The sequence below is a fragment of the Ambystoma mexicanum genome, chromosome 1p (genome assembly GCF_040938575.1).
Source record: "Ambystoma mexicanum isolate Mex_15411 chromosome 1p, UKY_AmexF1_1, whole genome shotgun sequence".
Taxonomy (NCBI): Eukaryota; Metazoa; Chordata; class Amphibia; order Caudata; family Ambystomatidae; genus Ambystoma; species Ambystoma mexicanum.
Genome location: NC_090921.1, coordinates 1,083,000,269 through 1,083,014,307, shown reverse-complemented (window position 1 = coordinate 1,083,014,307; position 14,039 = coordinate 1,083,000,269). Strand labels below are relative to the sequence as shown.

At 49.2% G+C, this 14,039-nt stretch overlaps 1 protein-coding gene across 9 annotated transcripts in view; it reads right to left on the bottom strand.

Moving 5' to 3' along the window:
* Positions 1–14,039, bottom strand: part of METTL25B (methyltransferase like 25B) — a 278,862-nt gene that overhangs the window by 104,419 nt on the left and 160,404 nt on the right. The window lies entirely within an intron of this gene.

Genomic DNA, 14,039 nt, shown 5'->3' with positions numbered 1-14,039 from the left:
TATTTTGTGCATGGAAGCTAAAAATCAAGATGGTCTATTTGTATTTAATTTGATTTGCAATGCATTTTACACTAAAGCGCTTTCCAGCAGGCTAGTCAGAAGACCCTAGGAATGTAAAGAAACTCAGAATTATTTTATTAGACATATTAATTGTAATTGGTTATTTATAACACGCTTAATAGCCAAAGGTTTATAAGCAAGGACCCGGAGATCGAACCTGTGTTGCTCCGGTCGTTTTACTTCTAAAGCGAGTACGCTGCCCCAGAGCTATCCTCCCGATAGCCATGCAGGGGACCACCAAAGTTTGCACTTGTGCGCTACTGGGTCCCCTGCATGCAATTTGAAAGAGCCACAAGGCGGTGTATAAAAGGAAAGAGTAAAGCGAGGTGAACTCATGGTACAAAAATAAACACTGCCTGAAAATAACGCTTTGCAGGCAGCATTCATTAATGGATTCCTATGGAATCCTACTGGTCTAGAGAAAGTGAAAAACCGAGGCAGATTCAACAGGAATCCATCCATTCACAAAATGCACGGCCAGTACTGTAAAATAGGGCAGGGACGTAAATCGAGGCGTAAAAGCATTACATCTTGCTTTTACACAATTATTTACCACCATCAGCTTTCCCACACACACATTTGGCATGGAGCTAAAGGAACCATAATGCCTTGCTTAAAAATTACAAGTCGAAAATAAAATAAACACTAACAAAACAAAGTATCACACTCCTGTGCTGTCACTTTTTAAAATGGACCCGATTTCTTTGAAGCAGCCTCTTGATTGCAAACGCTATACAAATGCCCTTTAAAAGACAAAACAAAATACACACACACACACACACACACACACACACACACACACACACACACACACACATATATATATATATTGGTGGATGGTCCTGGAGGGCAGGGTTTAGGGGCCACCAGAAGCTTCTGTTTTGCTACCGGTTCACCAGTGTTTAAGGCAGGAGCAGCAGGCACACGGGACACAATGCCACCAGCCAAAACAGAGAGCAGCATGTTCGGAAAGCAGCAGGTATGGTGTGTTTTTTATTCCCTTTTACATTTTTGCAATCTTTTTCGATGGCGATTTCCTCCAGTCTTGCTGCGGCCCCTGTAGGCTTCCTGGGCTGAAGAGCGGGCTGCTTTACGGTAGGAAGAAAAGCGGCCACCGAATCATTTGCAGGTGCCCTGTAACTTGCCTCCAGAAGCCCGAAAGGACTGCCGTCGCTGCTGGAGAGTGCCCAAGGCATGGGCCGTCTCGGTGTCTGCTTCGATGGCCTGCAGTGACTCGTCCACGTCTTGACGAACAAGTTGTCCCCGAAGGGCATGTCCAATACCCTCGTCTGGATATCCTGACAGAGGTTGGAGGCCTTGAGCCAACCACGCTGATGAAGGCAAACGCTGTTGCCCATCTAATGGAACCCGGTGTCAGAGATGTCCGTGGCCACCGTGATGGCATGGTCCAATGCCATCTCGCCCTCTTGTAGGATTTCAAGGGCCTACGCCCTCTTGTCGTCTGGGAGGAAGTCCAGGAGAGGGGCGATTTTAAACCACAGCTCCCTGTCGTAGAGGGCCATGGTGGTGAGAGCATCAGCCGCCTTAATGGTCGTCGCCGCTGTCTAGATGACTCGTCGTCCCATGGCGTCTAGCTTCTTTCCCTCGCCGTCCGGTGGGGAAGTGGAATTCAATGCTGCCGACCCTGCAGATTTCCTCCTGGCCGCTGCCGAGACCACAGAGTCCGGGGACGGCTGCACTTCGGTGCAGAGTCTGGAACCCGTATTTCTTCTCGTACCGGTCTCTTTTCGCCAGGGCCGAGGAATGGTTCTTCAGGAGGGACAGCCCTTAATCCCAAATGTCGTCCAACAGTGGGATCAAGAGAACGGTCTTCGTCTTGGCCTCTTGTCGTTGATAAAGGAATCCCTCCTTCCTCTTTTCCTCAGGGTTGAGCTGGAACAGCTCAGAGGCCCTTGGGATCATGGCGTGGAAGGAGCCGATCTCGTCGGGGGGAGAAGCCCTGGGTACTGGCAACAGGAGATCTGTCCTGTTGTCGCCATATCCGACTCCTTCTTGACCCTCGGCAGAGGGGATGGAGGGGAGGGATGGTACGGTGGAGGAGGATGGACTCGTATCCTCTTAGCTGGTGGATCCTTTGAAGGTCCAGGCGCTGGATCGCCTGTCAGAGGCGTGGGCAACTGTGTCCGTATCTCAGTGCACAGGGTGTGCAGAGCCTGTAGGATGTCTTCCAACCTGTCCGTCGGTGGGGGAGGTGGTTGTGATGGGAGCGTTGGAAGTGGCGTGGTGACCGGTTCCTCACCGCCCTGCTGCTCCTCGTCGGTTCCCTCTTTGCTCTCCCCATCTGCCTCGTCGGGGTCCTTCTTGTAGGAGCTGGCCCCGACAAACTTGTCAATAACTGCCTTAAGGCCTGAGAGCTCCTGTTCGGAGGAGATATCCGAGTCCGGCAGGACTACCGTGCCCTCGCCCCTCTTCTCGGCCAGGGGCGACAGTCTCGGTGAGATGATCGGCGTCGCCTTCACGGAAGTCTTCTCAATGAGCAGAAAGGACGATTCCCTCCGGGCAGGCAGGGAAACTCTCGTCTTGGTGGATGTCTCCTGTGAACCCGCATCCGTGACCTTTGTTAGGGATGCCACCATTCCCTCAATAGACGTTTTCGCCTGGTGAACCTGGGCCTTCACGACATTGGGCGCGTCTGAGGCCTTCACCGGGGGGGGGGGGTCAGTGCCTCGCTCCCCCTTGGCTTTCTCCGTCGGAGTCGATCGGGCCTTCTCCAGAAGCTCACCCGGGTGCTCCGACTTCCGTTTCTTCGCTGAGCCAGAGCGCTCCCGGTGCCTGCGGACTCACAGTGCTTTGCCTGCTGTTGGGCCCCCATCCCGCAGCGCCCTCAAATGTCTTAGAAGACCGCTCAGATTTCCATTTGGGAGAAATATGTTGCCGGGGCTCACCTGCCACCGGGTTCTCTGTCTCCAGCCACTCAGTGAGCCTCTTGCGACAGTTCTTCACGGTATGGGAGGACATGTCCTTGCAGAACGCACAGGCCTCCTACACGTGCGATTCACCTGAGTGTAGGCAGTAAAGGCACAAAGAGTGCCCATCCTCCAGGAAAATGTTCCTTAGTCCACATCCTGAACAGATCCTGAACAGAGGTGTCGAGTCTCCCTGATCTTCGGCCATGTCCATGTGGGGTAGGCCTCAAGAATCTTCTGGAATCCTCAGAGACGTGAAGTTCGATGAAAAATCGCCCTTCAGGGGCGTAGAAGCTTCCGAAAACAGGTCCATGTTAAATCGGATGATGAATCAGTGGAGCTTGAGGCTCAATTAACCAAAAAAATAGAGAAAACTCTTTGAAAAAAACGCAGTAAAAGCTCGAGAGCTATAGCACGAGGACTCCCAACACTTGAACGTGCAGTAAAAATCTGAAGATGGCTGCCAGATGAGGGGTTTAGGTAGAGGGCAGTCAAAGGCTGGGGGCAGTATGACCCAGAGACCAGTGATTGGTTATTAGTAGAAAGACAGTTCAGAAACGAAACTGAAACAGATTTTTTCTTTACCGAGGATTCCCAGCCTGACGATGGGGAATATTCATGAGCATGTGTATCCATGCCAGACCCCATGCTGGAGAACATAATCTCGCCGTCTGCTGGATACAACGCGGCACGCAAATTCTTCTCGCAATTTTTCCATTTATTTTTGGCACTTTTTATCATTAGAACTTGCACAATCTGCGAGCAAGATAGGGCATGAATGTGTCTAATCTCGTTATTTTTGCAATTTTTCATTAATTTGACCTCTTCACTGAAGTTATGTCTATGATTAGATCAAATGAAAGACATAATGCCCAAACGTTAGCCCGCAGAAGGTAATAAGGGGAAGGGTCTACCAGAACAACAAGAGGGAGTTATTATAAGCAAAGAGAAGCTCGTCCCAGTACCCCTGAGAGAAGACTGGGGAACAAGTTGATAAGTAATAAAACTGTGTCAATGAGATACACAGAAATATAAAAATCACAGAGAGTGAGAGTAATAGAACTGGAACTCTATTACAGTAGGAAAAGGGAAAGTATTACCCAAAACCCAATAAATAAGCAGATGCCAGAGTGAGAAATTTGGGAACCAAGACCCAGTGGGATCACAGGATAAATCGTACATATAAAAGAACCCTTGGGAAGAGGTGAATTATAAGTATTTGAGAATTAATCACCAACCAAGAGAAAAGGATAATATATCAGAGAATTTTGAGTCCTCCAAGACTGAGGGAAGGAATCTTACTAGGACCAAGAAAACACCAAAGAGAAGGGAAGGAGAAACAGACATTAATTCAACAAGTCACAAGAGACTATTTACGTATGGTCTACTAAAGAGAATATTAAAATCCAGAAGGCATATGGGCCAAGTCACAGAATTCAGGAGAAGGGAGTCATTCTCCTGACCTTAGTTGGTTATTATAGTGGAAGGGTCAGCTAGGTTAGAGTTGCACAGTGGACTGATTTAATTGGACTATTACTCACGACTGACTAGCACCTTAGTTAGTAAAGTAGGCAGGAAACACCCCATAGTGATAGGGAAAGATAGGCATTATTCTATTCTTTAATAAACCACCTGGTAAAATGTACTTACAGAGTCTGTGTCCTTCTGACCCACCACAGCACCCATCAATGGAGAGGAAATAGGTGGTGGGGTTGGGGGGCAGAACAAATCCTCAGCAACCACAGAGAGGTTTGGTATCCAGTGGGCTACAAAACCTGAGCGGTCACCTTCAGTCCCAGGGGAAACCCCAGAATAAATATCCTACTCCATCTCAACCAGTTCCAATATTACTACATTTGGGGCAGGAGGGTTCTGTTCACTTTTGTAGGCCTCACATTTTCTACTCAATATTCTTATTGGGAAAGGTTCTTAACAGCATCCAAGGACAAGTTCCTAATATTCAACCAGTTTAGGAGCCGCCTCATCCAAGACCCGATCCCAGAATTATAAAAAGAAAGTGATAGCTGAATAAAATAAAAAAATACATTAGATCAGAGCAACACCTGCAGGCATAAGACGCCCATCCTTCTGAAGCTACCAGACTCAGAGACAGAAAGAAAGAAAATGCAGAACGAAGGGGGAATAGCAGCTCAGAGACTAAACTAATAACCAAGAGGCCCTATCACACAACAACAAATAATATCCATGGCCTGTGTGCAAACCAACGTCCCTGCCTCTATATTGAAAAAGCAGCTGCAAGGGGAAGACCTATATTTATTCTTTGTAGATTTCAAGATAATGGCTGGCACCACAAACTGGCTCGGTGGGAGATTGGGTCACTAAATAGTGCTGTTGCTGACTGCGGCTATGCTGTTAGTTTTTCAAGAAATAAAAACAATTGGAGATGCCAGCTATCCAGCCTTAAAAAATCTCTGCAACAACTGGGGTTAGATCAGCAAACCTACCATCTAATGTTTCAAGCCTTGTTGTTAGGTTATTGAGAATTAACCGACAACTATTACAGAGTTAAAATACTGCACTAAAGTGGCTCCAAGAACCAACAAATTAAATCTAAGCTATTATGGAGAATATTGTCATGGAACAGTTCAGCATTTCTTTATTTACTGAGATGCAAAACTGGATGAGACGGCATCATAAATTAACCTTGAAAAAGGTCAATGAAATATTTGAATGTTATAGTGGGTATTCTACACAGTACGTGTTGTATGCGTAGTATGGTTCTGGAATGTAGCAATTCCAGAACCATTTGTACGTGAAGTTTGCCCCGGAAGCCAGATGCTCCGGAGGCTCTACAAATAAACCTTATACCCACTTATACGTGCCTCATAGTAATTTATTACATGTGGCGACGAGGTACCTTTGGTACAGAGCCCCCTGGGTTTGGTTCAACATCACAGCTTTACCGGAGAAGATGTGCGACCCCCCGAGACGGAGTGGGATCTGCCGACGCCAGCAAAGTGAGGGTAAGTGCTGTCGTGCTCCCGGGGGCAGCGAAGAATGTCTCCTGGTTCAGACATGCCCGCGACGAGAGGATTTTGGGTGAGCTGCCCATATATGTATTCAGAATAAACCACATTACAGAGGTTCAACGCCAACTTGGCATGTTGAAATCTTTTTCCACCGTCACAATTTCATCGCATGACCACTTCTTCCCATCCTCCAACACAACTGATTTACCGGAACAACTTTGTACTCTCTGTGGGGATCTGAATCTGAATTCACCCTTCAACATCTTCTTAGGCTCTTTGATACAAACCCAGTCTCCTTCATTGATTATCCTCTCCTTCATTCCGTTTCTCCGATCATAGTACTCTTTTTACTTTGCCTGTTTCTCTCTCACTCTTCTTATAACTTGTTCAATGTCCAAATGCACTTTACTTGTATCCATGAACATCCATGCAGGTCTCAAACGATTAGATGCCAGTCTGCCCCGCATCATAGTAAATGGTTCTACATCTGTGGTGAAATGTGGAGTTGTTCTATAAGTACTAAGAGCCTCTTTAAGGGCATCACTCCATCGACGTGAGTTGGCCACAGCCAATTGAATCACACTCTTTACAAATGTGTTCATTCTCTCAACAAGTCAATTTGCCATGGGATGATAAGGTGATGTGGTTATATGCTCAATCACTCTTTCTTTTAAAAACACTTGGAATTCTAGTGAGGTAAACTGAGCTCCATTATCATTAACCCATTATCCAAAACTACACACAGATTGCTTTCAGAGTCAATGATCACTGTATGATCTGCCTTGTCTTTTCTACTCATTTCTTTAGATTCAAGACTGGGTAATCAAGAACAGCCTCTCTGCCAGAATGCTTCATATATGATATCATCCACTTTAGCACTACCATACATACTTTCCTTCTCTTCCATTCTGATGGTCTCTTTTCCCTTGGGGTCTTTTCGTACCCCCTCTTCTCAGGTGGAAAATCTGGGAGAGGTCTTGAATGGTCTGCTTTCATTCATTCTTCAGGTTCAGGAGATTACAAAGAAATTTCACTTTCAGCTAATGAACAGGTCACGAAGTGTGCAAGGGATTTCAGCCACAGGGATCTCTCAACTGGACTACTGCAATAGTTTCTAGTTGGTTCTCCCTAAATGCCTCACTCAGACCACCCTCTATAAGGCAGGTATGCCGATCCTTGCCCTAAAACCGTGGGACCATATCACTCCTGCTCAGCTCTAACTACTCGGGCTCCACTTGGCAGCCTGCATCATTTTAAAGGAGCACAGACCCTGGCCTGGCTTATATCAAGCGGAACGCAAACAAGGTCTGTCCTTCTAGGTTCCTTAGGCCCACTACCTACAAGAGTTGTTTAGTAGCAACATTTAGGGAAAAGAAGCAGGTTAGGAGAACAAGGACCCCTCTGTGGCAGCCCCCGGGAATGAACTCACATTTCTCTTTGATCGGAGGAATCCTACCTGTGGTTCTGGAAAAGACTGAAAACTTTCCTTTTCAAAAAGTTATTCATCCTACACCCTTAAACAACCTGTCTATTTGGGCCCCGTATTGATCCCATATTGGCTTCCCTATCATGCTACCGCACACTGTTGGATTGTGTTGCGGTTGTTTCACAAACCCTTGAACTGGAACAGTTTCCTGAGAGGTTGAGAGACAAGCCTCTGAGCCACAGACCTTTGTGGTCACACCTACAACAGCAGTGAATCCCGAAACATAAGTGAGCACCAAAAACCTGTGAAGCTATAAGGGGAGAGGCCCCAAGGAACAGCATGAATTAGTGGAGAGGAGTGCAGATGGCAGTTGGAGAGTGTTGGAGAAGGAGCAGAGTAGAGCACAGTGGAGAGGTGAGGAGCAGAGTGTGGTGAAAGTGGCTACATCCAACATGGAAAAAGAGTACTGGCGGGGAAAGGAGTAACATCAAGATAGTGGGATGAGCGGAGGAAGACATAACAGCTAGGGGGTTGTTGGAGGTGGGAGGGATAGAAGAGTTGAAGGTAAGATCACTGTCTGGAGAGTGGGGTAGAGGAGAGTTTAAGGAAGAGATTGCAGTATTATCAAAGGGGTTTAAACGAGTAATGGAGAGGGTGAGGAGACTGATGGATGAGGTCAGCAAGATGAAAGAATAGGCTGGAGAATTTAAAAAGATTGTGGGAAGATTAAAAGAGGAGGTGGAGGACAGAGGACAGAAGAAAGGCTGTGTATGACATCAAAGGGGGGGGGGGGGTTGAAGTAGTCGGAAAGATGAATCGGAAAAGAGGAGAAGTTTCAGGAAGTTACCACACAGGAGGTGTAAAGTATCGGCCAAACCGAGTAAGGAGGAATTTCTTTAGGGGTGAGACCCCATTTTGAAGGGGAGGAGCCCATGGTGGGAAGAGGCACAAGCTTGTGGCATGGAGACGAGGAGAGCAGGACCAGCTGAGGCACTAGGTTACTTGACAGAGGAAACCCTAGCGTTGCATATGTCAGCCAACCACCCACGCTATCCCGGAAACCTCGCTCCATCCAGACCAGCAGACCAAGGAAGGCGACAACACTAACAAATGACACCAGTGGGCTCCAGATGCCCAAAGACTACCCTGGAAATGGGTACATTCTCCACCACAAGACGCTGTAGGGAAAGACTGCAGAGGGGATTTGGGGCCTTCCCAAGTACACCCAGCAGTGGTCGAAGTGTACAAAAAGAAGTAGTGGAACTATCTTCCCTGCAGGCCTGCACCCACTCCCCACAAACCCCATCACCACGCGCCCTCCCACATACAATACAAACCCCCAAACACTTGCACCTGCTGTTTAAGGGAACATTCAGTGCAGTGCACTGAAAGCGCAAGCTGCAACGTCTTCCTACACTTTTATTTTAAAACAAAACCATTCCGGAACGGTTTCTTTTTAAAATAAAAGTATAGAAGCTGTAAAATGTAATTTAAAAAAGTAGAGGAGCAACGCTCCCGACCGCTCCCGCAGACTTCGACCACTGACACCCAGACATTTAAGGAAGTGGACTTGACTCCAGGAGGGTGTCATTTCAAGAACATACCACAGATGTTTCATTTACATTTTCACAACCCAACTGTTATCTTGGCCCCCAACCCATACACAAATTATGAATACATCCTTGTTCACTTTAGATTTGAATCAGTGTTTGTTGATCGTGGAGGCCAAGAAAAGAAACCCCAAAACATAGGTGAAACCAAAAAATGCGGTGAAGCTGAAAGCAGAGAAAATCGAAGTTAACTACTTAATAGTTGCAAAACTCTTGTCATATGATATCGCGTTTATAACGCACCTATTCACAAGTGTTTCAAGGTGCGACGAGGCAAGGGGGGGGAACAGAGGGAAGACAGAGACAACGATCTTACTAGGCCAGGTGACATTGAGATTGCGCAAGTGCAGGGGAGGGGGCAAAGGGAAAGGGAAGGGAGAGGAGGCAGTGCAGTACATAGTATCAACAGTAAATAGAATTAATAATAACAATAGGTTAAAAGTGCAGCCAGCTTGCGGCAAGTACAGGGGGGAGTGCAGACATCAAGTGTCAGGTGCTGGTGGGGACTGTAGGGATACAGAAACAGCCCCCAAGTGCAGGGATTGCCTGGGAGGCAGTGCAGGGGTGCAGCTGGTGTGGGAGTGGACCTGGGACCGAGATCAGAGGGTATCCAGGTGACCAGTGTTCAGCAGAGGAAGAGGAGGAAGGTCTTGAGGTGCTTCCAGAACCGGAGATGGTTATCCTCAAGTTTCAGTGAGGCAGGAAGGCTGTTCCTGGGGGAGGGCCTAACCGAAGAAAGATCTACCACCAACTCGTTGCTTGGAGAAGCGACTGACCCTGGGGGAGTTGCAGGCGGATGAGCAAAGCCACTGGGAGCCAGTGCAGAGATTTCAGTCCTGGAGAGATACGATGCCTGGGCTTGAGGCCGTGGACAGGTCTTCCAGTCCTGTTCTGGATGAGTTGCAGAGGGCGGAGATTAGAAGCAGGCAGATTTAGAAAGAGGCTCTTGCAATAGTCAAGCCTAGAGAGAACCAGAGCTCTGGAGACAGTGGGAAGGAGAGGAAATGAATACCTCTGAGGAGGGGGAGCTTGTAGTGTGACTTCTTAGAGACCTACAGATATGAGGAGAGAAGGAGAGTGTGGAGTCGAAATGAGCCTGAGGTTTTTAGCCTCGCAGGTGGGGGCAAGAAGAGGGCCAAGAGAGGCCGGCCAGAGAGTGACAGGAAAGGAGGGAGCTGGTGCGCCGATGAGGAGAATCTCAGTCTTACTTGCATTAAGGCAGAGATCACTGGCGGCACACCATTCCTGGATAGCGGTCAGACAGTCAGAGATGAGAGAGGGAGAAGAGGTGGCTCAAGAAAGCTTGAAAATGAGCTGAGTGTCATCCACATAGCACTGGAAGGTGGGGCAGAGGGTGGCAATGTGGTGGGCAAGAAGTGTCAGCTATTGGTTGAACATCCAGGGAGATGGGTTGGACCCCTGGGGAACACCACAGGTAGAGATAGAGACAGAGGAGAGGAAGGACCCAAGTTGGACCTGGGAGGGTCGATCAGAGAGGAAAGAGGTCAGCCACGCCAGGGCCTGATCGGTGATACCCAGGTTATCATGGGGACAGTTGAGCAGGATGGCATGGTTGACTGTGCCAAAGGCAGAAGAGAGATCAAGTAAGATGAGGACACAGGGGGTGTTGGAATCAAGGTTGGAGAGCAGGTCTTCACGGATGTTTAGGATAGCAGTTTCCGTGCTTCTGGCAGCTCTGAAGCCAGACTGATGATCATGGAGACAACCAACAGATTCAGTGTGAAGATTGAGCAGGGAGATGGCCAGCTTTTCCAGGAGTTTGCCCAGGAAAGGAGTGATGGAGATTGGGCGATAGTTAGTCGGGCAGGACGGGTCGGCAAAGGATTTCTTAAGAAGAAGGTGCGCAAGGGAGTGCTTCAGGTCGGATGGGAAGACTCCAGTGGCGAAGGAGTGGTTGCAGAAGTCGACCAAAGCAGGAGCCAGGGAGTCAATGTGGTCCTTGATGGTTTTGGAGGAACAGGGATGAACCTGTTTTCATGAGGCTTTCATAGATCGGACTTGTCTAGAAACCTTGTCTGGGGAGAACAGGGGAAAGGCAGAGAAGGAGGGAGGAGAGGTGGCTGAAGAAGGGCCAGAGGAAGAACAGGGAGTAGAGGGAGGAAGGGGAGAGAGGACAGGATGTCCTAAGTTTTAGAGCTGAAATGAGAAGCCAGAGCCGTGCAGAGGGCCTGGGAAGGGACAGGAGAGGTAGAGACGGCAGAAGGATTGACCAGTTCCTTGCAGATTTGAAAGAGTTTGGCCAATTTGTTAGATGCCGCAGAGACGCATGCTTGGATGTGAGCTCTCTTCTTGGTGAGGATAGAGTCGGTATTGCCTTTGGAGCAGGCGGCAGGCCAGTTTGTCAGAGGATGTACCAGAAGCACGTCATTTCCTCTCAGCGACCCTGCACTTGCGTTTGAGGGTGACGAGGTCTGAGTCGTACCAGGAGTGGCACTTGGCTTTGGGCTTCAAGCGAACCAGACAGTCCCAACCTGCTTCCTGGGCACTAGCATATGTGACAGGCAGATGCCCGCAAAAGATGCGGTTTTCGCAAGAGGCTGCATGCCCAAATAAGGAATACCCAGGTCTCTCGACCTGGGGGAAGGCATAGGGACTAAATGACCAATGGACAGAACAAAAGATTTTGTGGCACAGCCATTTTCGGCACTGGCCACCGACTTGGGCCAAACGCGGTAAACAAGATATGGTCCATAAAAACAAAGTAAAAATACTTTAAAAGTAAAATGCTGCGGGGGCACTGTTGAGCAGCCAGCGCATGCAGACATGAGTCTCTGCTGCTCCTCCGGGGTGGCCGAAATCCTCAAGAAATATCCTTGTTGCAGCTTGGTTATCCCAGCAACTTTGACGTGCTAGGAAAGAGGAAAGTCTACGCATTATCCCCCGAGAAACCTGGAGAGCATCAGCATTGTAAAGCCTGAGAAACTATCGGATTCCGTGGAACACACAGAGGCCCCCCACCATCTGAAACCTTGGCGGAAAACAGGAAGCAGACGAATGTCGCAGCGCAACTGAGATAACCGGGAACCACCAGGGGCAACAGCCAGAAACAAAGAAGGAACCAGTCTGATGGGTGGTCCCACACCCGGAGCAACATAGATGAATCACCGCCTGACTCCTGCTGCTGGCGTAAGCAGTGTAAGAGGTCCGCTGCAGGAAGAACCTGGGCCTGCGGCGGTGTGAGAGGGGTGACCCGGAGTTGGCATGAGGGACAAATACTAACAGGGAGAGCGACACTGCGACTCTCGCTCGCCCCCTGCTGCATGAAATACCCAGCCCCACGGTGGTGCAAGAGGGGTTCCCTCAGAGCTGGTGTGGGAGGGGTGCCCCTCTTTCCCCTGCTGAGAAACAGCAGCACCAGCCCCCCCCTCTGACCAGACGGAGGTCAGGGAGACCCGCAGAAGAAAGGAGAGCGTGATGGCAATAACAGAGCCCAACCCAGGCACCAGGGCTGATCCAGTGAAAGCAGAAGCAAATCACTGTGGAAGGCTTTAGACAGCGGCTACAACTGGAGCTAAACACTGTTCAAGCAGTGCGTGACAACCCGGCCCTGCGGCGGTGATTGCAGCATATTCTGGCAGTATCGTGGGGGGATAGAGACTGACAAAGGGAGCGCGGTTATGGCCTCTCACCCCCTCACTAAACCACAGAGGCAAGGCAAAGCTGCCTCTCCTGACCGCACTGGGTGCGAGGAAGCCTGTTGACTTAGTGTCACACTTACTTACTGGGGACAGCTGTCCCCAGGGACAAGATGGGCTGACAGTGAGAGGGAAGGAGAACTGGCATAGATTCGAGTGGCCGGAGAGTCACTAGAGACATTAACAGGGTCTAGGGAGAACGCTGTCCAGATTTTCCTCAAATACCTCTGGGGGTGCCTCTGAACACATTGACCCTGGGCGCCCAATACCCCAACCGGGAAGGGTAACTGCCTCTCCTTAGGGGCCCTACATGCCCTCAGACCCAGAAGGGGAGCACTTAACCTCACCCCTGGACCCGGGGCACCCACTCACCCGCACCAACATGGCTACTGGGGCTAACAATCTACCAGAGGAAGCCTGAAAAACTGCATACTTGTGGGGCTAGTAACCCACACGACAATGGTGAAGGACATGCTCTATAAAGGGATCAAACAGAACAAGATAAACTGCTACACGACTTCCTCAGCACGAGACATGCTGGTGGAGGAGGAGGAAAATACAGACAACATCACTCACACAGACATCATGGCTGCCATCGGTGACTCTAGATCTTCATTTGAAACCAAAATTGATAGCCTGGCCTCTGAAGTCTCCTTCCTGCGGCAGGACTTATGCAACTTGACTTTCCGGGTGGGGAAAATGGAACAACCTATATCGAACAGTGAGGACACGATGCAGAAGATGGAGGAACGGCTGAAGAGGATGTCTCAAAAACGAACCACCCTTGAAAACCGGGCAGAGGACAGGGAAGGCAGATCCTGTCGTAAAAATCTCTGCATACTCGGACTCCCGGAAAAAGAAGAAGGGCACTCTTATGGAACTGTTTTTGGAGCGCTGGCTACCGGACTTCATGGCACTGAAGAAACTTTCAAACTTCTTCTCAGACACACAGAGTCACAACGGGCTGGCCTGTACCTGGTGCCCTTCCATGCACAGTGATGGCGCGTCTCCTGAACTACAGGGACCGAGACACGTTCCTACACACGGCAAGGGTGACAGGCCCGATCACCTACAATGGCAAACGAAATGGCCTCTTTCTGGACTACACAAGAGAAGTACCAAAATCACAACAGTCGGCCTTCAACATAAAATATGCACTTTTCTTTCCGGCCACGCTAAAACTCTACTATAACACTACAGTACACATGTTCCATAACCCCAAGGAAGTCTGGGACTGGCTGGAGATGCACATTCTCTCTGGCCCACGCCTGGGAACGCCAAAAGGATTGTCCAGCCTGGGGTGACACCGCTGACACATCCCAGGCCTGGCCTGACACGCAGAAACCACATATCGAAGAGGAAGACAGCAG